We start from the raw sequence: 21,850 nt of genomic DNA, 5'->3' as shown, positions 1-21,850 counted from the left end.
GAAATGAACATTCTCGAGGCCATCAAACTACTACGATCTGAGATAGTTGAAATGAAAATGGAGGTAGTTGCTATGATTGAGGCCCGAATACAGGATTTTTCTGATACTTTAAAAGCAGACGATGCCAGCAATCACATCCCTCAAAACAGCATCGCACACTACAACGATCGCAGCACTGGAGACCTCCGCTACCAATGTCTCCGACATGACTACATCCCTGGAGGCTGACGTGAAACGCCTGGCTGAGGATTTGAAAAAGGTGAAGGAGAGCTGTGTGAGTTTAGAGGGATTCTCTCGCCGCAATAACCTGAGACTTGTATCGGTTCCAGAGTCAGCGGAACTGCCTCGCGCCACAGATTTTGTTTCTGGGCTGCTGAAGGATGTTCTTGCATTAGATGATAAGCCCCTGATTGATCGTGCCCACCGGTCGCTGCGCCCAAAGCCCCGGGATGGGGAGAGGCCCTGTGACATAATTCTTCGAGTGCACTTTTACCATGAGAAGATGGAGATTCTCCGACGAGCCCGCAATACCACTCTGAGCTTTCAAGGACAGAGCTTCTCCATCTACCAGGACTACTCCCCCACTGTTTCCAGGGCAGCGCGCAGCTTTCGGACAGGCCAAACGATTACTACGGGACCATCCAGGTGTGAAGTATGGACTGCGATTCCCGGCCCATTTATGGCTATCTCATGATGGTAAAGACTACACATTTGAGTCTCCGGATGAGGCTATGGCTCACATTCAACGTCACATCAAGAAGTCTTGAACTTGCTCATAGATCAGCAACTGTTGCTTGCGAACTGTGGATAGTAAGTAACCCACCTGTGGTACAATTATGTTTAGTTATAACATACTAGTCTTGTATAGTTGGGTAGTTGGCGAACCCATTCAGGCTTATTTGATGTGATCTAATGTTTTGATCATCTTGTGTGCTTCCCTTACAAGCATTCAGTCATTTTAATGTCATTGTATTAAGGTTTCACTTAACTCCTGTGTTTCCAGGCTGTCTCGTTCACCTATTCCGTTTGTTTACATAGTGTCTCAGTGACTCAAAATATGTTTGAGTTGTTGATACCTCATTGCCAATTGCCTCATCTGTTCTTAAAACGTTTGGATCAATCTCAGGGTACAAGCTACACCTAGGCAAGACTTTGTCCTGTAAATAAGGCTGCTTTAAAGTGCTCTTTTACAAGTTTTCAGTTTAGGATTGTTCTACCTACTTGGGAGTTATAGTGAGAAGGAAATATTCACATTTGTTTCAGGAAAACTTTGTTGCTCCAGCAGACAGTTTGAAACAATCTTTTACTTTTTGGAATTCGCTACCTCTTTCTCTTATCGGAAGGATTAATGTCATTAAAATGAATGTGTTGCCCACATTTTTATATTTATTTCAATGTTTACCCATTTTTATTCCAAAATCTTTTTTTAATTCACTGGATCAAACATTCATGTATTTTATTTGGGATGGCAAGGTACCACGGATTGGTAGAAAACATTTACAGAAGCCTAAGGCATTGGGGGGTTTAGCACTACCACATTTTCAGACTTACTATTGGGCTGCAGATTTCAGAGCCCTTCTGTACTGGCTGCAGACTAATCCTACTGGCCCTAGACCACTCTGGGTCCAGATGGAGTCTGAATTGTGTCAACCTGCTGCACTTTCTTCTGTGTTGTGCTCGTCTCTCCCAGTGTCCCTAGGCAAAAGGTGTATCAACCTAATTGTAAAGCAGTCTCTTAAAGTTTGGAATCAGTTCCGTTTGGCCTTTAGCCTCCGAGGCTTTTCTCTATCAGGCCCAATCAATCAGAACATTTTATTTCCTCCATCTTTGAATGATTGGGCATTTGCCATCTGGCACTCACTAAGCCTCTCCTCACTAGCCCAATTATTATTTGATGATACATTTGCCTCTTTTGCTCAGCTACAGGAAAAGGTCAACCTCCACCAATCCCACTTTTTCTGTTATCTCCAGACTAGGAACTTTGTCAGAGCTAACACACCTGAATTTCCCCATGGGCCTGCGAATACAGCTATAGAGAGCATCTTTGAGCTGAACAAGCTTCCTAGGGGCGCAATATCAGATGCATCTGCAATCATTCATGACTTACAGAACCCTTCTTTGGTGCCTTTAAAGACTCAACGGGGAAAGGATTTGGGGAAGACACCTGGGAATCTGTGCTGCACTGGGTGCATTCGTCCTCCTTTAGCACTAGACAACAGCCTCATTCAATTCAAGGTGGTTCACCATATCCACTGGTCCGGGGCCAAAATAATATTCTCTGATTTTGATCCTACCTGTGTCAGATGTAAAGTGGAACCAGCCACACTGTTGCATATGTTTTGGGGCTGTCATAAACTGTCAGGTTTCTGGGAATTAATATTTAAATGTTTCTCTGATATATATGACACTGTTATAGATCCGTCTCCCCTTACAGCCCTTTTTGGAGTACTGCCCATAGGTACCCCCCTGTCAAGAATCCAGTCAGACACTGTTGCTTATTCAACTCTTTTAGCTAGACGGCTAATACTACAGAACTGGAAGATGGCATCTTATAAATATTGGGTGAGAGATGTGTTGTGCTCTCTGAAACTAGAAAAAAAATTCATTCAATTCACATGGGAACATAAACTGTTTAATGAGGCTTGGGCTCCATTCCGGTCTTACTTTAAACAGTCCATCCTCTGATGGCATTCATATTAAAACTAAAATAAGTCTGTATTTGACCCCCCTGTGACGTAAGGGTTGGATGAGCATTTCTTTGTGTTTTTTATGGGGGGGGAATTAAGGTTGATGTGCTTATTGATTGTGACCCTTGTTCATCTTGCCCGGTCATAGACTAAAATGTGAGCTTGTTGTTCCCAGTTGTTTATTTTAAAATTTCGTTCACGCTTACATAAAATGATTATTATTCATTTTATTTTATTTTAAAGCATTGTAAACTTTTTATTTTTGGTCCAGTGGATGGTCGGTCTGTGGCCATGACTGTCTGTGAGTGGTTGCATTTCTCCACCTCTATCCCTTGACTGTTTACAGGAACAATAGTGAGGTGTTTGCTCTGTCCCTGTACTATAGATTGCCCTTTAACCTCTGTAGCCTTCTGCCTGGTGTGTTTAACTTGTCTAAAGTATGGTATCTTTAAAGCTATTATTTATGTATTATTTGTATTTTTTCTAGTTGAGTATATTATTTATATTGCTTTGTGTTGTCTTGTGTGTGTAAAACTTAATAAACAGTTTTCAACAACTAAAAAACCCAACAGTTTCACAACGCAAGAAAAAGTATGTGAACCCTTTGGATTTACCAGGATTTCTGCATAAATTGGTCATCAAATTTGATCTGATCTTCATCTAAGTCACAACAACAGACAAACATAGTGTGCTTAGACTAATAACACACAAAGATGTTTTGAATCAATTACTGCTTCGCATACAAGCCATCGAATTATATGCGTTACAGCTGGATGAGTCAACAGACGTAACGAACAGCCACAGCTCCTGGTATATCTCCATTACGTTTATGGGTGGTCAAATAAGGAAGACATTCTCTTCTGCAAACCACTGGATACCAGGACAACATGAAATTGTATTTTTAAAGTACTGGACAGCTTTGTAACATTAAATTAACTTTGTTGGTCAAGATGTGTTGGTATCTGTACTGATGGCGCAAAAGCCATGACAGTGAGTCATAATGGAGTGGTAACGCGCGTGCAAGCTGCTGCTCTGGACGCCACTTGGGTACACTGCAGCGTCCACCGAGAGGCCAAGGGAATGCCTGACAGCTTGAAAGACATTTTAGACACTACAGTGAAAATGTTTTGTTAAAGCAAGGCCCCTGAACTCTTGTGTATTTTCTGCATTATGCAATTATATGGGCAGCGACCATGTAACACTTTTACAACATACAGAGGTGTGCTGGTTGGGGCAAAGTATTGACACATATTTTTTAATTGAGAGATGAGCTTAACGTTTTCTTTACTGACCATAATTTTAACTTGTCTGACTTCTTGCATTATGATGAGTTTCTCACACAACTGGCCTATCTGGGTTATGTTTTGTCTCTCCTGAATGATCTGAATCTAGGATTACAGGGACTCTCCGCAACTATATTCAATGTGTTTGAACAAAATTGAGGCTATGATTAAGGAGTTGGAGCTCTTCTCTGCCTGCATTAACAAGGACAACACACAGGTCTTTCCATCATTGTAAGATGTTTTGTGTGGAAATAAACTCAAGCTTACGGACCATGTCAAATGTGATATAGCAAAGCACCTGAGTGAGCTTGGTACGCAATTACCCAGGTACTTTCACGAAACGGACGACACAAACAACTGGATTCGTTATCCCTTTCATGCCCTGCCTCCAGTCCACTTACCGATATCTGAACAAGAGAGTCTCATCGGAATTACAACAAGCGGTTCTGTGAAAATGTCATTTAATCAGAAGCCACTACCAGATTTCTGCATAGGGCTGCGCTCAGAGTTTCTTGCCTTGGCAAATCGCGCTGTTAAAACACCTTTACAACCACGCACCTGTGTAACAGTGGATTCTCGGCCCTCAATAGCATGAAAACTAAATACAGGCACAGACTGTGTGCGGGACATGATTTAAGACAGAGACTCTCTCCAACACAACCAAACATTGCATGTTATGTGCATCCTTTCAAGCACACGCTTCCCATTAACCTATGATGAGTTATTCACAATGTTTTATAAACAAATATGGTTTTATATGTAAGATGACTAAATAAAGAGCAAAATGATTGATTATTATTATATTATTATGGAGAAGGAAAAAGATCAGTGTGCCTTGTGAGGATCCGGTGACGAGTGTCTAATCTGCCCCTTGTCTTCCGTCCTGCTAGCTAACGTTCAATCGCTGGAAAATAATTGGACGAGCTGAAAGCACGTATATCCTACCAACAGGACATTAATTAACAACACTGTCATCTCAGATTTTCAAAATATGCTTCTCAACCATAGCAAAACAAGCATTTGTGTAACAGTATTAGGATTATGCCTGGCATTCAGCATGCAACATTTTCACAAAAACCAGAAAAGCATTCAAATAAAATAATTTACCTTTGAAGAACTTCAGATGTTTTCAATGAGGAGACTCTCAGTTAGATAGCAAATGTTCAGTTTTTACAAAAATATTATTTGTGTTGACAAATCGCTCCGTTTTCTTCATCACGTTTGGGTAGAAAAAAAACGAAAATTAAGTCATTAAAACGCAATTTTTTTTCTCCAAATTAACTCCATAATATCGACAGAAACATGGCAAACGATGTTTAGAATCAATCCTCAAGGTGTTTTTCACATATCCATCGATGATAAATCCTTGGTGGCAGTTGCCTTTGTCTTCTGAAGAAATGGAACGCGCATGGACCTAGAGATTACGCAGTAATTTTGACACAGGACACCGGGCGGACACCTGGTAAATGTAGTCTCTTATGGTCAATCTTCCAATGATATGCCTACTAATACGTCACAATGCTGCAGACACCTTGGAGAAACGACAGAAAGGGCAGGCTCATTCCTGGCGCATTCACAGCCATATAAGGAGACATTGGAACACAGCACCTTCAGAATCTGGGGCATTTCCTGTATGAAACTTAATCTTGGTTTCGCCTGTAGCATTAGTTCTGGGACACTCACAGATAATATCTTTGCAGTTTTGGAAACGTCAGAGTTTTTTCTTTCCAAAGCTGTCAATTACATGCATAGTCAAGCATCTTTTCGTGACAAAATATCTTGTTTAAAACGGGAACGTTTTTTATCTAAAAATTAAAAGAGCGCCCCCTATCTCGAAGAAGTTAAAAACTGTATTATCTTGTGTTTCACCGCGTCGTGGCTGAACAACGTCATAATTTGCGGCAATTGGATGTTTTTCAATGCCTACCTTGGCGTGATCCTGGACAACACCCTGTCGTTCTCAACTAACATCAAGGCGGTGGCCCGTTCCTGTAGGTTCATGCTCTACAACATCCGCAGAGTACGACCCTGCCTCACACAGGAAGCGGCGCAGGTCCTAAACCAGGCACTTGACATCTCCCGTCTGGACTACTGCAACTCGCTGTTGGCTGGGCTCCCTGCCTGTGCCATTAAACCCCTACAACTCATCCAGAACGCCGCAGCCCGTCTGGTGTTCAACCTTCCCAAGTTCTCTCACATCACCCCGCTCCTCCGCTCTCTCCACTGGCTTCCAGTTGAAGCTCGCATCCGCTACAAGACCATGGTGCTTGCCTACGGAGCTGTGAGGGGAACGGCACCTCAGTACCTCCAGGCTCTGATCAGGCCCTACACCCAAACAAGGGCACTGCGTTCATCCACCTCTGGCCTGCTCGCCTCCCTACCACTGAGGAAGTACAGTTCCCGCTCAGCCCAGTCAAAACTGTTCGCTGCTCTGGCCCCCCAATGGTGGAACAAACTCCCTCACGACGCCAGGACAGCGGAGTCAATCACCACCTTCCAGAGACACCTGAAACCCCACCTCTTTAAGGAATACCTAGGATAGGATAAGTAATCCTTCTCACCCCCCCCCACCTTTTAAGATTTAGATGCACTATTGTAAAGTGACTGTTCCACTGGATGTCATAAGGTGAATGCACCAATTTGTAAGTCGCTCTGGATAAGAGCGTCTGCTAAATGACTTAAATGTAAATGTATGTAAATGTAACTCAGTGCCTCTTTGATTGACATCATGGGAAAATCAAAAGAAATCAGCCAAGACCTCAGAAAAAACATTGTAGACGTCCACAAGTCTGGTTCATCCTTTTTAGCAAATTTCCAAACCCCTGAAGGTATCACGTTAATTTGTACAAGCAATTGTACGCAAGTATAAGCACCATGGGACCACACAGGTGTCATAGCACTCAGGAAGGAGAGGCCTTCGTGTCTCCTGGAGATTAAACGTACTTTGGTGCGAAAAGTGCAAATCAATCCTAGAACAACAAAAAAGGACATTGTGAAGATGCTGGAGGAAACAGTTACAAAAGTATCTATATCAACAGTTAAATGAGTCCTATATCGACATAACCTTAAAGGCCGCTCAGCAAGGAAGAAGCCACTGCTCTAAAACCGCCATAAAAAAAGACAGACTACGATTTGCATAAGGTGAATGCACCAATTTGTAAGTCGCTCTGGATAAGAGCGTCTGCTAAATGACTTAAATGTAAATGTAAATGTAATTTGCAACTACACATGGGGACAAAGATCATACTTTTAGGAGAAATGTGCTCTGGTCTGATGAAACAAAAATACAACTGTTTGGCCATAATTACCATCGTTATGTTTGGAGGAAAAAGGGGGAGGCTTGCAAACCGAAGAACACCATCCCAACCATGAAGCACGGGGGTGGCAGCATCATGTTTTGTGGGTGTTTTGCAACACGAGGGACTGGTGCACTTCACAAAATAGATGGCATCATGAGGCAGGAAAATTATGTGGATATATTAAAGCAACACCTCAAGACATCAATCAGGAAGTTAAAGCTTGGTCACAAATGGGTCTTCCAAATGAAAAATTACCCCAAGCATACTTCCAAAGTTGTTGCAAAATGGCTTATTAAGGCCAACAAAGTCAAGGTATTGGAGTGGCCATCACAAAGCCCTGACATCAGTCCTATAGAAAATGTGTGGGCAGAACTGAAAAAGTATGTGTGAGAAAGGAGGCCTACAAACCTATTTCAGTTACACCAGCTCTGTCAGGGGGAATGGGCCAAAATTCACCCAACTTATTGTGGGAAGCTTGTGGAAGGCTACCCGAAACATTTGACCCAAGTTAAAACATTTAAATGCAATGCTACCAAATACTAATTGAGTGTATGTACACTTCTGTCCCACTGGGAATGTGATGAAAGAAATAAAAGCTGAATTAAATAATTCTCTTTAAATATTTGTTATTCTTATCTCTTAATTTTTTAAAGGTATTTTCTTGAAACTGCATAGTTGGTTAAGGGCTTGTAAGCAAGTATTTCACTGTAAGGTCTGTTGTATTTTGGCGCATGTGACAAAAACGTTTGATTTGATTTGAATGTGTTCTTCCAACGAGCATGACAAAGCCAGAACAAGCTTAAAGATTGAGATGAACGTTTGAACCAGGTTTGGAAACACTGGACTAATTTTCACTCATGAAGCATTATTGACCCTCTACGATAATCACATAAGGCACATTTTAGCACATCATACTGAATTGGCAGTCACATTATTGTTATGGCTTCAGACAGGTAGGACTAGGAATGGGCTTGAGGCTGCCCAATGACTCGAGCTAAAGTGCTCATTTCTCTCCCATGTTTACGTTGTGTTCATAGCATGTCACTCACATGCAAACACATACATATGCAGTATGTGAGGTGTGGGACACACACACGCACACACACACACAGGGTCTCTGCCCTCCATTTGTGGGAGATGAGTCTCGATGGGCAATATACGCTAGACAGATGTCAGCAGCTTATTACTGATGACAGCCAGCAACCCCCAGGGCTATAGAAAGGCTATGAATAAAATTATTGCACTAATGCACTGACCTTACAACTGTAAGTGATGCTGAACAGTTCAAACATTGCACTGAAGCAGGCAATGGATTTTAAAAAATAAATGTAAAGAAATACTGGAGAACATGCCTCAGTCTTAAAAATCCATCCCTCCCCCCATTCAGAATCACCCACCCAGCCACTAGCCACCACCACGGACGTAGTTGTCTCTCAAATTACACCCTACCCCCGACATACAGGGCATTCGGAAAATATTCAGACCCCTTGACTTGTTCCACATTTTGTTACATTACAGCCTTATTCTAAAATGTATTAAATCATTTTTCTCCTCATCAATACACACACAATAACCCATAATGACAAAGAGAAAACTTTTTGTTGTCAAATTTATGCCAATTTTATTAAAAATAATAAACAGAAATAAATTATTTAAATAACAATTCAGACCATTCGCTATGAGACTCAGGTGCATCCTGTTTCCATTGATGATCCTTGAGATGTTTCTACAACTTAATTATAATCCACATGTGGTAAATTTAATGATTTGCAAAGGCACACACCTGTCTATATAAGGTCCCACAGTTGACAGTGTATGTCAGAGCAAAATCCAAGCCATGTTGTCAAAGGAATTGTCCGTAGAGCTCCGAGACAGGATTATGTCGAGGCACAGATCTGGGGAAGGGTACCAAAAAATGTCTGCAGCATTGATGGTCCCCAAGAACACAGTGGCCTCCATCATTCTTAATTGGAATAAGTTTGGAACCACCAAGACTCTTCCTAGAGCTGGCCACCCGGCCAAAATTAGTGATCGGGGGAGGTGCCCAAGAACCCAATGGTCAGTCTGACAGAGCTCCAGAGTTCCTCTGTGGAGATGGGAGAACCTTCCAGAAGGACAACCATATCTGCAGCACTCCACCAATCAGGCCAGACGGAAGCCACTCCTCAGTAAAAGGCACATGACAACCCACTTGGAGTTTGCCAAAAGGCGCCTAAAGACTCTCAGACCATGTGAAACAAGATTTTCTGGTCTGATGGAACCAAGATTGAACTCTTTGGCCTGAATGCCAAGCATCATGTCTGGAGGAAACCTGGTACCATCCCTACAGTGAAGCATGGTGGTAGCAGTGTCATGCTGTGGGGATTTTTTCAGCGGCAGGGACTGTGAGACTAGTCAGGATCGAGGGAAAGATGAACAGAGCAAGGTACAGAGAGATACTCGATGAGAACAAGCTCAGGACCTCAGACTGGGGACAACGAGCCTAAGCACACAGCCAAGACAATGCAGGAGTGGCTTCGGGACAAGTCTCTGAATGTCCTTGAGTGGCCCAGCCAGAGTCCGGACTTGAACCCGATCGAACATCTCTGGAGGGTCCTGAAAATAGCTTTGCATCTACGCTCCACATCCAACCTGACAGAGCTTGAGAGGATCTGCAGAGAATAATGTGAGAATCTCCCCAAATACAGTTTTGCCAAGTTTGTATTATCATACCTAAGAAGAATCGAGGCTGTAATCGCTGCCAAAGGTGCTTCAACAAAGTACTGAATAAAGGGTCTGAATATTTATGTAATAAATGTGATATTTCAGAATTCTATTTTTAATACATTTACAAACATTTCTAAAAACCTGTTTTTGCTTTGTCATTATGGGATATTGTGTGTAGATTATAATTTTATCAATTTTAGAATAAGGCTGTAACGGTAACAACATTTTTAAAAAGTCAAGGGGTCTGAATACTTTCCGAATGCACCGTAATTGTGCACTACTGGGGCCATGGGGCTCTCGTCAAAAGCAGTGCACTATATAGAGAATGGGGGGCCATTTGGGACCTAAGCCATGTCTGTCTCCATCTTCATCCTGACTCAGAGAAAACCCCAGAACAGACCTGATGTCCATGCCAGGGCCGTTAGAAGGAGGGCTTGGGAGTTTACACCACAAAACCACCTCAAACAGACCCAGACCCAAGCTTCGCCCCAGGGACAGGGGAAGGGGCAGAGGGAGGCAGGCCCTATGAGCCATGCAGGGCTGCTCTCATCAAGCTGGATTGGACTCAGTGTGGGTCCTGGATGGGCTAGAGGAAGTGGGAAGGCAGGGTGATGATTTCCAGACTTGAGGAGAGGATAGTGTCTGTTCACTGTTCAGTGAAGAGGTCTGTAGTAGAAGAGGACTGGAGGATCATCTCACTCTGACATCACCCAAACATGGAAGGAAAGATGGTCTATTTCCCCCAGGGATTCGATACAGAACATTATCATGGAACACGCACTCACATACACACATAGACATACATAGACACCCACATGGACACAAACAGACACACAAACACACACAGACACACACAGACAGACACACAGGAGCGGAGTAGAGAGCTTGAGACGATAAATTAATTGAGAAAGAAGGTACAGCCTAAACACTCCCAGAGATTTCGGGAACCTTACTTCAAAATGTTCTTTTGTCTATCTTCTTCCAAATTTGATGATACTCTAATGCCTGGTGACAGAATAATAACCATTGGACAAAAAACACTGTTGGAGCTGAAATGAACTGATGAAATTGAAATAGAGGGAGAGAGATGTTTTTTTCTCTGACTGTCTCTCACACACATACTAGTAACAGCTGGACTGAACCCCCATTGACGAAGCATGAGATATTGCCTCATCTGTATGTGAATGTTTTAACCATTAGGCTAGATACCCTCTGTTTCTCCCTCAAATACACATACAGACTCATGCAGGGGTCTAATGCTAATAATCACACATTATATTAGATGATACTCGCTCATGTGCCAGACTAGGCTACAATCAACTGTTCTCAGGGAGGGTTTCTCATCAGATTGAAGATTGAAGCCATCCATCCATCTGTGGAAGATGTGGCATCCAACAGGGAGAGACAGTAGATTGTCTATCCCTGGTGATTGTGTGTGTGTGTGTGTGTGTGTGTGTGTGTGTGTGTGTGTGTGTGTGTGTGTGTGTGTGTGTGTGTGTGTGTGTGTGTGTGTGTGTGTGTGTGTGTGTGTGTGTGTGTGTGTGTGTGTGTGTGTGTGTGTGTGTGTGTGTGTGTGTGTGTGTGTGTGTGTGTGTGTGTGTGCGGCTAGATCCTTGTGCATTCTACATTATTGATGGACGTCAGTCAGTGTGTCTCTGACCACAGTTAAGTGTCTCCACGGGGGGTCTCACAGGAATCACAACACATACACATACTTATCCACACTCTTCACCCACGCTGACTCTGATCAAACACACACACAGACACCACAGGCAGGTTGTGGCTCAACGACTCCTACTGTTTATCTTCTTTCCAGTATGTACTACGTGTTTATTGTCTGTGTTTGTTCTGTCTTCTATCTCAGTAACCTGTGATGGCTCAAAGCCTTGTTCTGTCTTCTATCTCAGTAACCTGTGATGGCTCAAAGCCTTGTTCTGTCTTCTATCTCAGTAACCTGTGATGGCTCAAAGCCTTGTTCTGTCTTCTATCTCAGTAACCTGTGATGGCTCAAAGCCTTGTTCTGTCTTCTATCTCAGTAACCTGTGATGGCTCAAAGCCTTGTTCTGTCTTCTATCTCAGTAACCTGTGATGGCTCAATGCCTTGTTCGGTCTTCTATCTCAGTAACCTGTGATGGCTCAAAGCCTTGTTCTGTCTTCTATCTCAGTAACCTGTGATGGCTCAAAGCTTTGTGGAGCCTTCATCTATTCAGCTATTCAGCCAACCATCACCACTGAGACATACACTTACGGTTCACTGGAGGAAACATGGGAAAGTATTATATAGACACGCACATGCAGTACACACTTACTTACTCACACAAACACACACTAACACAGACACACATGAAAAGAACACTGATGTTCTGATGACACAAGCAGCTGAAGACAGGACTGGCAGGTGTATCAACAGCTAAGTTTGACGTCCTGTCTTGTTAATGTAAGTGTCCACTTTGACCTATCTTTTCTTCAAACCCTTTTTTCTCCTAAAGCCTTCTCTTTGTTCAGCAGTGCCCACCTGGCACAAATGTATATTAATGTTTCCTCTAATGTCCCCCTCTAAAGGATGATGGGACGGCTTCACTTTGCCACCATGTGAAAGGCAGCTGCGTGATGGGGCTTGCCACTTCCTGAGTCTGAGTGTAACAGAGACACATCCTTTCATATCAGCAGGCTGCACCAGTGGGTACAGTAACAGTATAGTACACTACATCTTTCAGTACACGTGTCAGACTGACTGACTGACTGACAAACAGACAGACGGACAGAGGGGGAAGGAGAATAACTGGAAGAGGGACAGGACCAGGGGTTAGCTGGGGCTTGAGGCCAGCGGAGGCAAAGTGTAATTGAATGATCTTGTAGATGCCAAACTGGATACGGCGTTGTTCATTAACCCTGCATGGCAGGTGTGCCAGCTAATCTCCTCCAATACCTGCAGTGATAAGATGATAAAATAGACTTCCTCTCCTCCTGCTCCCTCCGTGTCCTCTTTTCCTGTTCGTCTACCTGTTTCTCTGACAGCTGTGGACCAGCCGGTCCCAGCATGTTTGACATCTGTCAGCCTGAAAAGGGGCCACTGGGAAGGTGGAGGAGTAGAGGGGGCTCAGTGTGCCAATGAGGCCTCCAGATATAAAGGGTGTTTTAGTAAATGGTGAGGACACTGTCTGTATGGGTGCCTGCATGGCTGGTGGGTAGATTAGCAGTGAGCAGGTATCATTCAGCCTGTTTGTTCCTAGAGAGCAAGAAGCTTGTTCTTCCAGGAAGAGGCTGAACCCAACATCATACAGATGTTTCTGTCTCATTGGATATCCCTTTCTTTCTCTTCACCCATTCACTCTTTAACAGCCTCTCTATTACTTTTCTCTCTCTCATTCACTCTCCTGCAATTGAAATGAAAATGCATTCATTTATAATCATAACGTGTATAACATATCTGAAAAACGATTTAAAAATGTAATGGTAGACAATACCAATTCACTCTTTCTTTACCAAAGGAGGCGCAAATGCTTCCAAGCAAGCAGTTGAGGTGGGCTTGCCTTGCATGTGTGTGAGGAAAACCATCCCCCTTCCAGCCCCCATTTCCCTTCGTATGGATAGTGGCTCCATGTTGAGCTCTAAAAGGATAGCGGGGCCAGTGGGCTAAATTATTGATGGCCCCCCTGTAGCCCCATGGCCGTGTTCCATCCATTGTGACAAGACTGTTTGGATATTGTGCAATTGCTTTGCAGCTTGAAGTTAATAAGATCAAACACAGAGCATATAGTAACCCGCTCTGGAGACGAGATGGGGTGGTGTGGAGGGGATAAGAGATTGAGGGAGGGGGACAGGGAGGGGGGAAGGCGGGAGTGAGGGGATTGGGAAAGGGGGAGGAGGGGTTTGAGAGAGAAGTGAGAAAAATGGACAAAAAAGACAGTGGAGAGAGGTAGAGAGACAATGGGGGCTTGGCTTGTCTAGCTGAGCGCTTAAGATCCAAACCTCCAAACCTCACAACAACAGCAGCAGCAGCAGCAGCAGCAGCAGCCTATCAGCAGAACCCTGGAGGGATACAGCCCAGAGGGCAGCGGTGACAACAGCAAGCTGGTATCAGCCATCAGCCGCCAGGGGAACACAGCAATTACACACACTGCCTTTCTGCTGCTCCAGCGCCAACGTTAATTACACCAGTCAAACCGTTTCCTCTACAAAGATGATGACCTGGCAGCCTGCCCTGCCCTGATGATGTCTGACATTCCCAGGCCAAGTCTGAAATAAATATCCACTTTATAGTCCACTACTTTTGGTATTGTATTGCTTTTATAGTCCACTACTTTTGTCCAAGATGGGACTCTATAGGGAATATAGGGAATAAGTCCCTGTCCAAAGTTCTCACTCTCTCTGTCACCTGTGAACAACAGGTTAATCAGGTTAGTAACCATTTGTTTAATCATACTGACGGCTGTGATTCAGCTGGAGGATACTGGTTGCGTGCCAACAAACAGACAGAGCTCTATTGCTGCTCCACTCCAACACCCCCCACATCCTGTTTCTCTTTCTTACCTCTCTCTCTCTCAAGTCTTTCACTGCTCCCCTTGTCAGCCCGAGCAATTATCCAGATCCAGACTTGTTAGTGTTTATGATGGTGTTGATGAGAGGTCTAGCTCTGCTTGTGACATGTCACTAGTTGGGGACTGGGGGAGAAGAGGAGGGGAGGAGGGGAGGAGAAGAGGAGGAGAGGAGAGGAAGAGGGGAGGAGAGGAGAGGATGAGAGGAGGAGGAGGAGGAGGAGGAGGAGGAGGAGGAGGAGGAGGAGGAGGAGGAGGAGGAGGAGGAGGAGGAGGAGATGAGGAGGGGAGGAGGAGGGGGAGGAGGAGGAGGAGAGGAGGAGGAAAAGGAGGAGAAGGAGGAGGAGATGAGGAGTGGAGGAGAGGAGGAGGAGGGGGGATTGGGAGGAGGAGATGAGTAGGGGAGGAGGAAATGAGTAGGGGGAGGATAATGGGTTGGGAAAGCAGTGCTGCTGCTTTGCTCCAAGATTGGTTTACATTGTGTCACCTACTGTTGGTTTATATGCTACTCATCTGAATATGTTTTCCAGTGAGACTAAGTGCTTCAGTGGAACAGTGCAGAGGAAAGTACAGTTTTGTTCCACCATGGTGGGTAATATGGTTTTAGCTTTCCATGTGGAACAATAGCCTGAAGCGATGCAACTCTCCTGAGCAAAGAGGAGCGGTGATTGTTGCCACCTGCTCTTCAGCAGGTGGTCTGTGTCCCAAATGGCACCTTATTCCTTATGGGCGCTGGTCAAAAGAAGTGCACTAAATATGGAATATGGTGCCATTTGGGATGCAGAATTGGCCTCCTTACCACAGCATCCATATTCCACCTGACCCCTGACCCATTGTCTACCTGTAAGGTCTTGGGCAAGGTTGACTCATCCACACATCCCTGGGCTAGACCTGTACAGTACATATTCTAGGTGCCCATATGAAAAAATAGTATAGTATACTATAGTATACTTCAGTGTAGTATTCACTGTAGTGTTTTTGCGGAATAAAGTCAGAAAAACACTACAGTGAATACTGTAAATACTGTAGTAAAAGAAAACTGTACTATATACTATAGTAATTATTGTAGTGTTTTTGCAGATTGCAGTATACTGTAGTATTTACCGTAGTTTTATTAAATTTGATATAGAAGTGGTGGCTTTCTCCTTGAGGAAACTTACTGGAGAAATATAAAAGAGCCAATTTTTCATAACCTGTTGGTAGGTAGGACTGGGATCTGAACAGATAGTTTAGAGCTTCTGCTCATTTCTATATCCTGTACGGTACACAATATATGTATGGTCTATACTTGGCATGTAGTTTCTCACTTATGGGTGTCACAAATTGGGATATGGGGGTAGGGTAATGGGCAGTGTCTATGCAAATGAAGTACTGTAATAGCTAAAAAAAAAGTGCAGTGAATTTTGCGGACTGTAGTATTTCTGCAGACATAACTGTATTATTTACAGTGTTTTCAGTAGTGAATTACTTTTTTTTTGCTAAGTACCAGTGTAGCTAACTACTGGAACTACACTGGTGAAGTAGGCAATAATGTTAATTATTTTTCGGCATCAGACCTACCTAATTTTCACTTGAAACATTGTTTTTGTGTTTAATGGGCTAAATGACACATTCTGTTAACATATGAGCCCAAAGTGATCTGTCTTGCAATTTGTATTCCTTGACATTTCAGATTTACATACAGTATACCACTTTTTCATTAAGTAGTTTGGATGTATGTAGTGAACTCATTTTTCAATGTAACTTTAGATAAGTAAACTCAGCGCTGCAAAGTAACAAATAAAAATACTTTTGCAGTTATCACACCCTGATCGGTTTCACCTGTCTTTGTGCTTGTCTTCACCCCCTTCCAGGCGTCGCCCACCTTCCCCATTATCCCCTGTGTATTTATACCTATGTTGTCTGTTTGTTGCCAATTAGTTTTGTGTCATGAAACCTACCAGCATTTGTTCCTCTGCTCCTGTCTGTGTATTGCTCCTGTTTTCTAGTCCTTCCCGGTCCTTCCCTGCCTGTTCTATATCTTGCCCCACCTCACTGGATGATTGACCCCTGCCTGCCCTGACCCTGAGACTACCTGCCGTTTTGGACCTTTTGCACCCTCTCTGAATTACTGACCTCTGCCTGCCTTTGACCTGTCGTTTGCCTGCCCCTGTTTTAGAAAATAATTTTTGTTTCTTCGACACTGTCTGCATCTGGCTCATACCTCAAACCTGATAGAAGTACTACTTAAGTAGTATTTTGGGTATCTGTACTTTACTATTTACATTTTTGACAACTTTTACTTTTACTTCACTACATTCCTGAAGAAAATATGTACTTTGTACTCCCATACATTTTCCCTGACACCCAAAAGTACTTGTTATATTTCAAATGCCTAGCAGGATAGGAAAATGGTCCAACTGACACACTTAACACGTGGTTTGTAAATTATGTCTGAATGTTGGCTATCCGTAATTTAAAAAACAAGAAAATCATGCTGTCTGGTTTGCTTAATATAAGGAATTTTAAATGATTTATAGTATTTACTTTTCATACATAAGTATATTTAAAACCAAATACGTTTATACTTTTACTCAAGTAGTATTTTATTGGGTGACTTTCACTTTTACGAAGGTATCTTTACTTTTACTCAAGTATGACAATTGGGCACTTTTTCCACCACTGAGTGAACTATATTTTTCTTAAGGATAGTTTTAGTGTAGCTTAACTTCTTTCAGTGTGAAGTAATTAGTAGCTTGGAGAACTTTTCAGAGTAGCTTCCCCAGATTATTTAGTAGACAATACTGTAGTATTTACCATAGTATTCTACAGTATATTACACCATTGTATAGTAAGTTATACACATGTTAGAGGGATACTACAGTGTTTAGTACAGTATTGTACAGTATATTACAGTTTACTGCATAATTCTATAGTAAGTATAGTAGTATTCTATAGTAAACTGCAGTATGTTTCTATGTGGGATTTCATGGGAAAGTGTGACAGAGCGTAAAGAACACTCCTGGTTTGGAACATAGTTCCAGCATGTCAGCATCCCCGTCAGAACACAGCCAGGTAAACACAGCACCTCTGAAAGGGGTAAATAGGGCCCTGTTAAAACATGGAGGTGTTCCATACACACGCACACACACGCGTAAATAAACAGTCAGGGAGGTAGAGGTGTATCTCATTAGTCCACACTAGGAACTAGGACACAGTGTGTCTCTTTCACAGGGGGTGGGGGTGTGGAAGAGGGGGGCATTTCCGACATCAGGAATAAGACCCACCACTATACCCAAACCTCCCACGCTGCTCTGTGTCAACCCACAACCACAAAACAGAATAACATACACACACAAATTCACACCCACACAAAAACACACATTCTCATGTACACACACCCCACACGCTGATGCACGTACACATACACATACACACACACACCTCCCAACCATTGTGGATGACACAGCATGCCCTTGGTCTGCTTCAGACCTCCTCTGACTACCAGTAATGAGACATTTCCCAGAAAGCCTCCATTTTAGAGAAAAGGTACACCACAGGAAAAGTACCATTGATCCAATTGTGCAATGTCTGAGTGCTCTAGGAACAACTATTTACTGTCTGAGTGCACTACTAACAAGTATTTACTAGCATATTTACTCTAATTGCTAGACAGCTAGACGAGCACTTTTTGCATTTCGTGTGGTGAGAAATACAGATCATTACTTTCTTGTGTGTTCTTTTGATGTGCAAAGATTCCATATTGCAAATGTTTTACATGTTACATTTTCATACTCTGACATTGACATGTTTTCACATTGAAATTCAAAAGATGGAACTTAGAACGTGGTCAAATATATACTTTTTTATTTATTTCTTCATACAAAGAAATAGTATGAATGTTCAGTATTGAATTATCTAGAAACATCTGTTCCATTTTGCTCTTTCACTGTGTAAAATTAATTCATTTGATGTACATGATACCACAAAATACTTGATTTACATGTTCTTTTTCATTTTTTATACATACACAATCTGCTAAACGTCTAAGTTTTAACCATATTATATGCGGATGGGAATAAGACAAACATCACTAACATTTGTAGAGCTCTAAAAGGGTTGAATAAAAGTCAACCAGAATGGATGCAGCCGCGTGGACCATGACCATGAGTGCACATTTTTAAGATAGAATGCGTCCCAAATGGAACCCTATTCCCAATAAAAGTGCACTACTTTTGACCAGATCCCTAAAGGCCCTGGTCAAAAGTAGTGCAGTAAATAAGGAATAGAGTGCCATTTGGGACGTAACCCTTTTCTCTTAGTAACATGACCAAGATCAGAATTCAAGTGCATTAGGGGAGACTGGAGGCAAATGTAACAGGGGGTAACTGCCCCAGCCTCCCCTAATCCAGCCATTACAGGGAGAAAGATCAACATTATTCCAATTCAGAATGTGATAGCTTGTATTCACATGGTTTCCCTGCTCTATATAAAGACCATTTTAAATGCTTTCCACAACCATTGCACTATAAGGAGAGAAGGAGAGATTGAGGCGTTATCCATATAGGCATGATAATTGAAAATAAGTGTCAATTCCTTGGTGTAAAAAAGCCACTATATGTGAATAAGGGACAGTACAATGTTAGGACAAGCCCTACCATCCACCTACCATTGTATGCTACCATCCACTAGTTTGAGATAAAAACCATGGGCCCTGGTCACAAGTAATACACTCTGGGGTGAAGGGTACCATTTGAGAAGCAGAATTAGCCCTCTTATCCTCTAAAGAGTAGAGTATGACTTTGAAGTAGACACTACCTGCGAGGGTATGGGCCAGCATGTACATCGCTGAATGATAACGCCAGACTGTCTCTTGCATATCAAGAATTCAGACAGAAAGACAAACAATAACAAAGAAGCATTGAGAAAAACAAAGAACAAAAAACAGAAAAGCTCAAAAGATAAAGATAGTGACTCAAGCTAGAGTGTAGCCTAGGTAACTTGTTATCTGAGCTCCATACTCTGAAAAAGTATTTTTTTGGCAACAAGTAGGAGCGAATTGAGATCCAATATGAAACTATGAAAGAAACAATGTTAGGATGACGGGTTGAATAAGGCAAACTATATAGACCATAGACATACCATAATGAAGTCTTACCATGACAACAGTGATGTTCTGTATCTTCGCCCGAGGCCGTTCCCGCAGAGTACTTCAGAAACTCTCCCTTTGATCTGTGTAGGCTCTCCAAATGGCACCCTACTCCCTACATAGTCCACTACTTTAGACCAAGGCCCAAAAGTATTGTCATTTGACATCTGGTAAAAAGCAGTGCACCATATAGGGAATAGGGTGCCATTTAGGACGCACTTCAAGATCTGATCTGAGGCCTGACGATCCTGTTTGAGGATGATGTGTTCCAGTGAAGCAGAGCGCTCAGTGGTTTTTCTATCATCTCTATCGTTATGCTCTGTATCAGACCGATGTATAGGCCACTGCTAGCTCCTACCTCAACTCAGGCCAAGCGCTTGCACTGTGTCCCAGATGGCACCCTATTTCCTGTATATTGCGTTACTTTTGAGCAAGGTCACTGGGCTCTGGTCAAAAGCAGTGCACTTTATAGGGAATGAGTGTGCCAATTGGGATGCATTCAAGGACAATACTACAGTCCTCCCCTGACCCAGAGTGTCCTCCCCTCTCTGTCTCTTCGACAAATCAAACGTCTCTCAGAGCTAATTTAATTGGGACTTTGTATGACCTTTGGCTCTGAGCCAACAGTGTCTTGTAATGAGAGCAAGAGTATAGTGTAGAGGAGACCTGAATCGATGGACCTCAGTAACGTTATTCCATTAGCATCATGTCAACATGGAGCCCTATCAAAGTGATGCTGTCAGAAATAGGATTTAGGCCTTTGGTGGATTCATTAGAACAGGCTGTAGGAGCCCTACAAGAGGGAGGCCAGTACCCTTTAACCATGTCTGACACAATGAGGAGCAATTAGGCCAATTGATCCACCTATTGAATGAAAGGGACATCAGATCAGCTGGTTAGGCCAATGACAGGGCAGGAGATCAGCTGGTTTGACCAATGGGACGGTAGAATAATGGGATGTGGATGGGGGTAACTCACAATATGAAGCACAATATTTTGAATGGATGGAACAGAAACTCATAGGGGTAACTAGACAAGGAACAATGTGTGTGTGGGGGGGTTAATTATGGCTATTGAACGTGAAAGTGATTATGAATGTTTAAATCAGAATGCACATGAATGGGTTTTTCATCACTGTTCTGTGAACACTATACCTGTGAAATGGTGCCTTTATCAATATCCTTATATTCTTATTTCAGTTACCAATTATTACTTATCTGCTTTTTAATTATACTGAGTTGACATGAGGGACCATTTTAACTCTACTGAGTTGACATGAGGGACCATTTTAACTCTGCTGAGTTGACATGAGGGACCATTTTAACTCTGCTGAGTTGACATGAGGGACCATTTTAACTCTGCTGAGTTGACATGAGGGACCATTTTAACTCTGCTGAGTTGACATGAGGGACCATTTTAACTCTGCTGAGTTGACATGAGGGACCATTTTAACTCTGCTGAGTTGACATGAGGGACCATTTTAACTCTGCTGAGTTGACATGAGGGACCATTTTAACTGTGCTGAGTTGACATGAGGGACCATTTTAACTCTGCTGAGTTGACATGAGGGACCATTTTAACTCTACTGAGTTGACATGAGGGACCATTTTAACTCTGCTGAGTTGACATGAGGGACCATTTTAACTGTGCTGAGTTGACATGAGGGACCATTTTAACTGTGCTGAGTTGACATGAGGGACCATTTTAACTGTGCTGAGTTGACATGAGGGACCATTTTAACTGTGCTGAGTTGACATGAGGGACCATTTTAACTCTGCTGAGTTGACATGAGGGACCATTTTAACTGTGCTGAGTTGACATGAGGGACCATTTTAACTCTACTGAGTTGACATGAGGGACAATTTTAACTCTATTGAGTTGACATGAGGGACCATTTTAACTCTATTGAGTTGACATGAGGGACCATTTTAACTCTATTGAGTTGACATGAGGGACCATTTTAACTCTATTGAGTTGACATGAGGGACCATTTTAACTGTGCTGAGTTGACATGAGGGACCATTTTAACTCTACTGAGTTGACATGAGGGACCATTTTAACTCTGCTGAGTTGACATGAGGGACCATTTTAACTGTGCTGAGTTGACATGAGGGACCATTTTAACTGTACTGAGTTGACATGAGGGACCATTTTAACTCTATGAGTTGACATGACCATTTTAACTGTGCTGAGTTGACATGAGGGACCA

At 42.8% G+C, this 21,850-nt stretch overlaps 1 protein-coding gene across 5 annotated transcripts in view; it reads right to left on the bottom strand.

Moving 5' to 3' along the window:
* Positions 1–18,342: 18,342 nt before the first annotated feature.
* Positions 18,343–21,850, bottom strand: part of hs3st3b1b (heparan sulfate (glucosamine) 3-O-sulfotransferase 3B1b) — a 28,868-nt gene continuing 25,360 nt past the window's right edge. Inside the window, exon 3 of one of the 5 annotated variants that reach the window (XM_052478010.1) lies at positions 18,343–21,765. The gene's annotated coding sequence lies outside the window, so the exon portion shown is untranslated. The remainder of the gene's footprint in view (positions 21,766–21,850) is intronic. The other 4 variants (XM_052478011.1, XM_052478012.1, XM_052478016.1 and 1 more) reach the window with 4 other exon arrangements.

The sequence above is a fragment of the Oncorhynchus keta genome, chromosome 24, assembly GCF_023373465.1.
Source record: "Oncorhynchus keta strain PuntledgeMale-10-30-2019 chromosome 24, Oket_V2, whole genome shotgun sequence".
NCBI classification, from domain to species: domain Eukaryota; kingdom Metazoa; phylum Chordata; class Actinopteri; order Salmoniformes; family Salmonidae; genus Oncorhynchus; species Oncorhynchus keta.
This window is presented reverse-complemented; position numbering and strand designations above follow the sequence as displayed.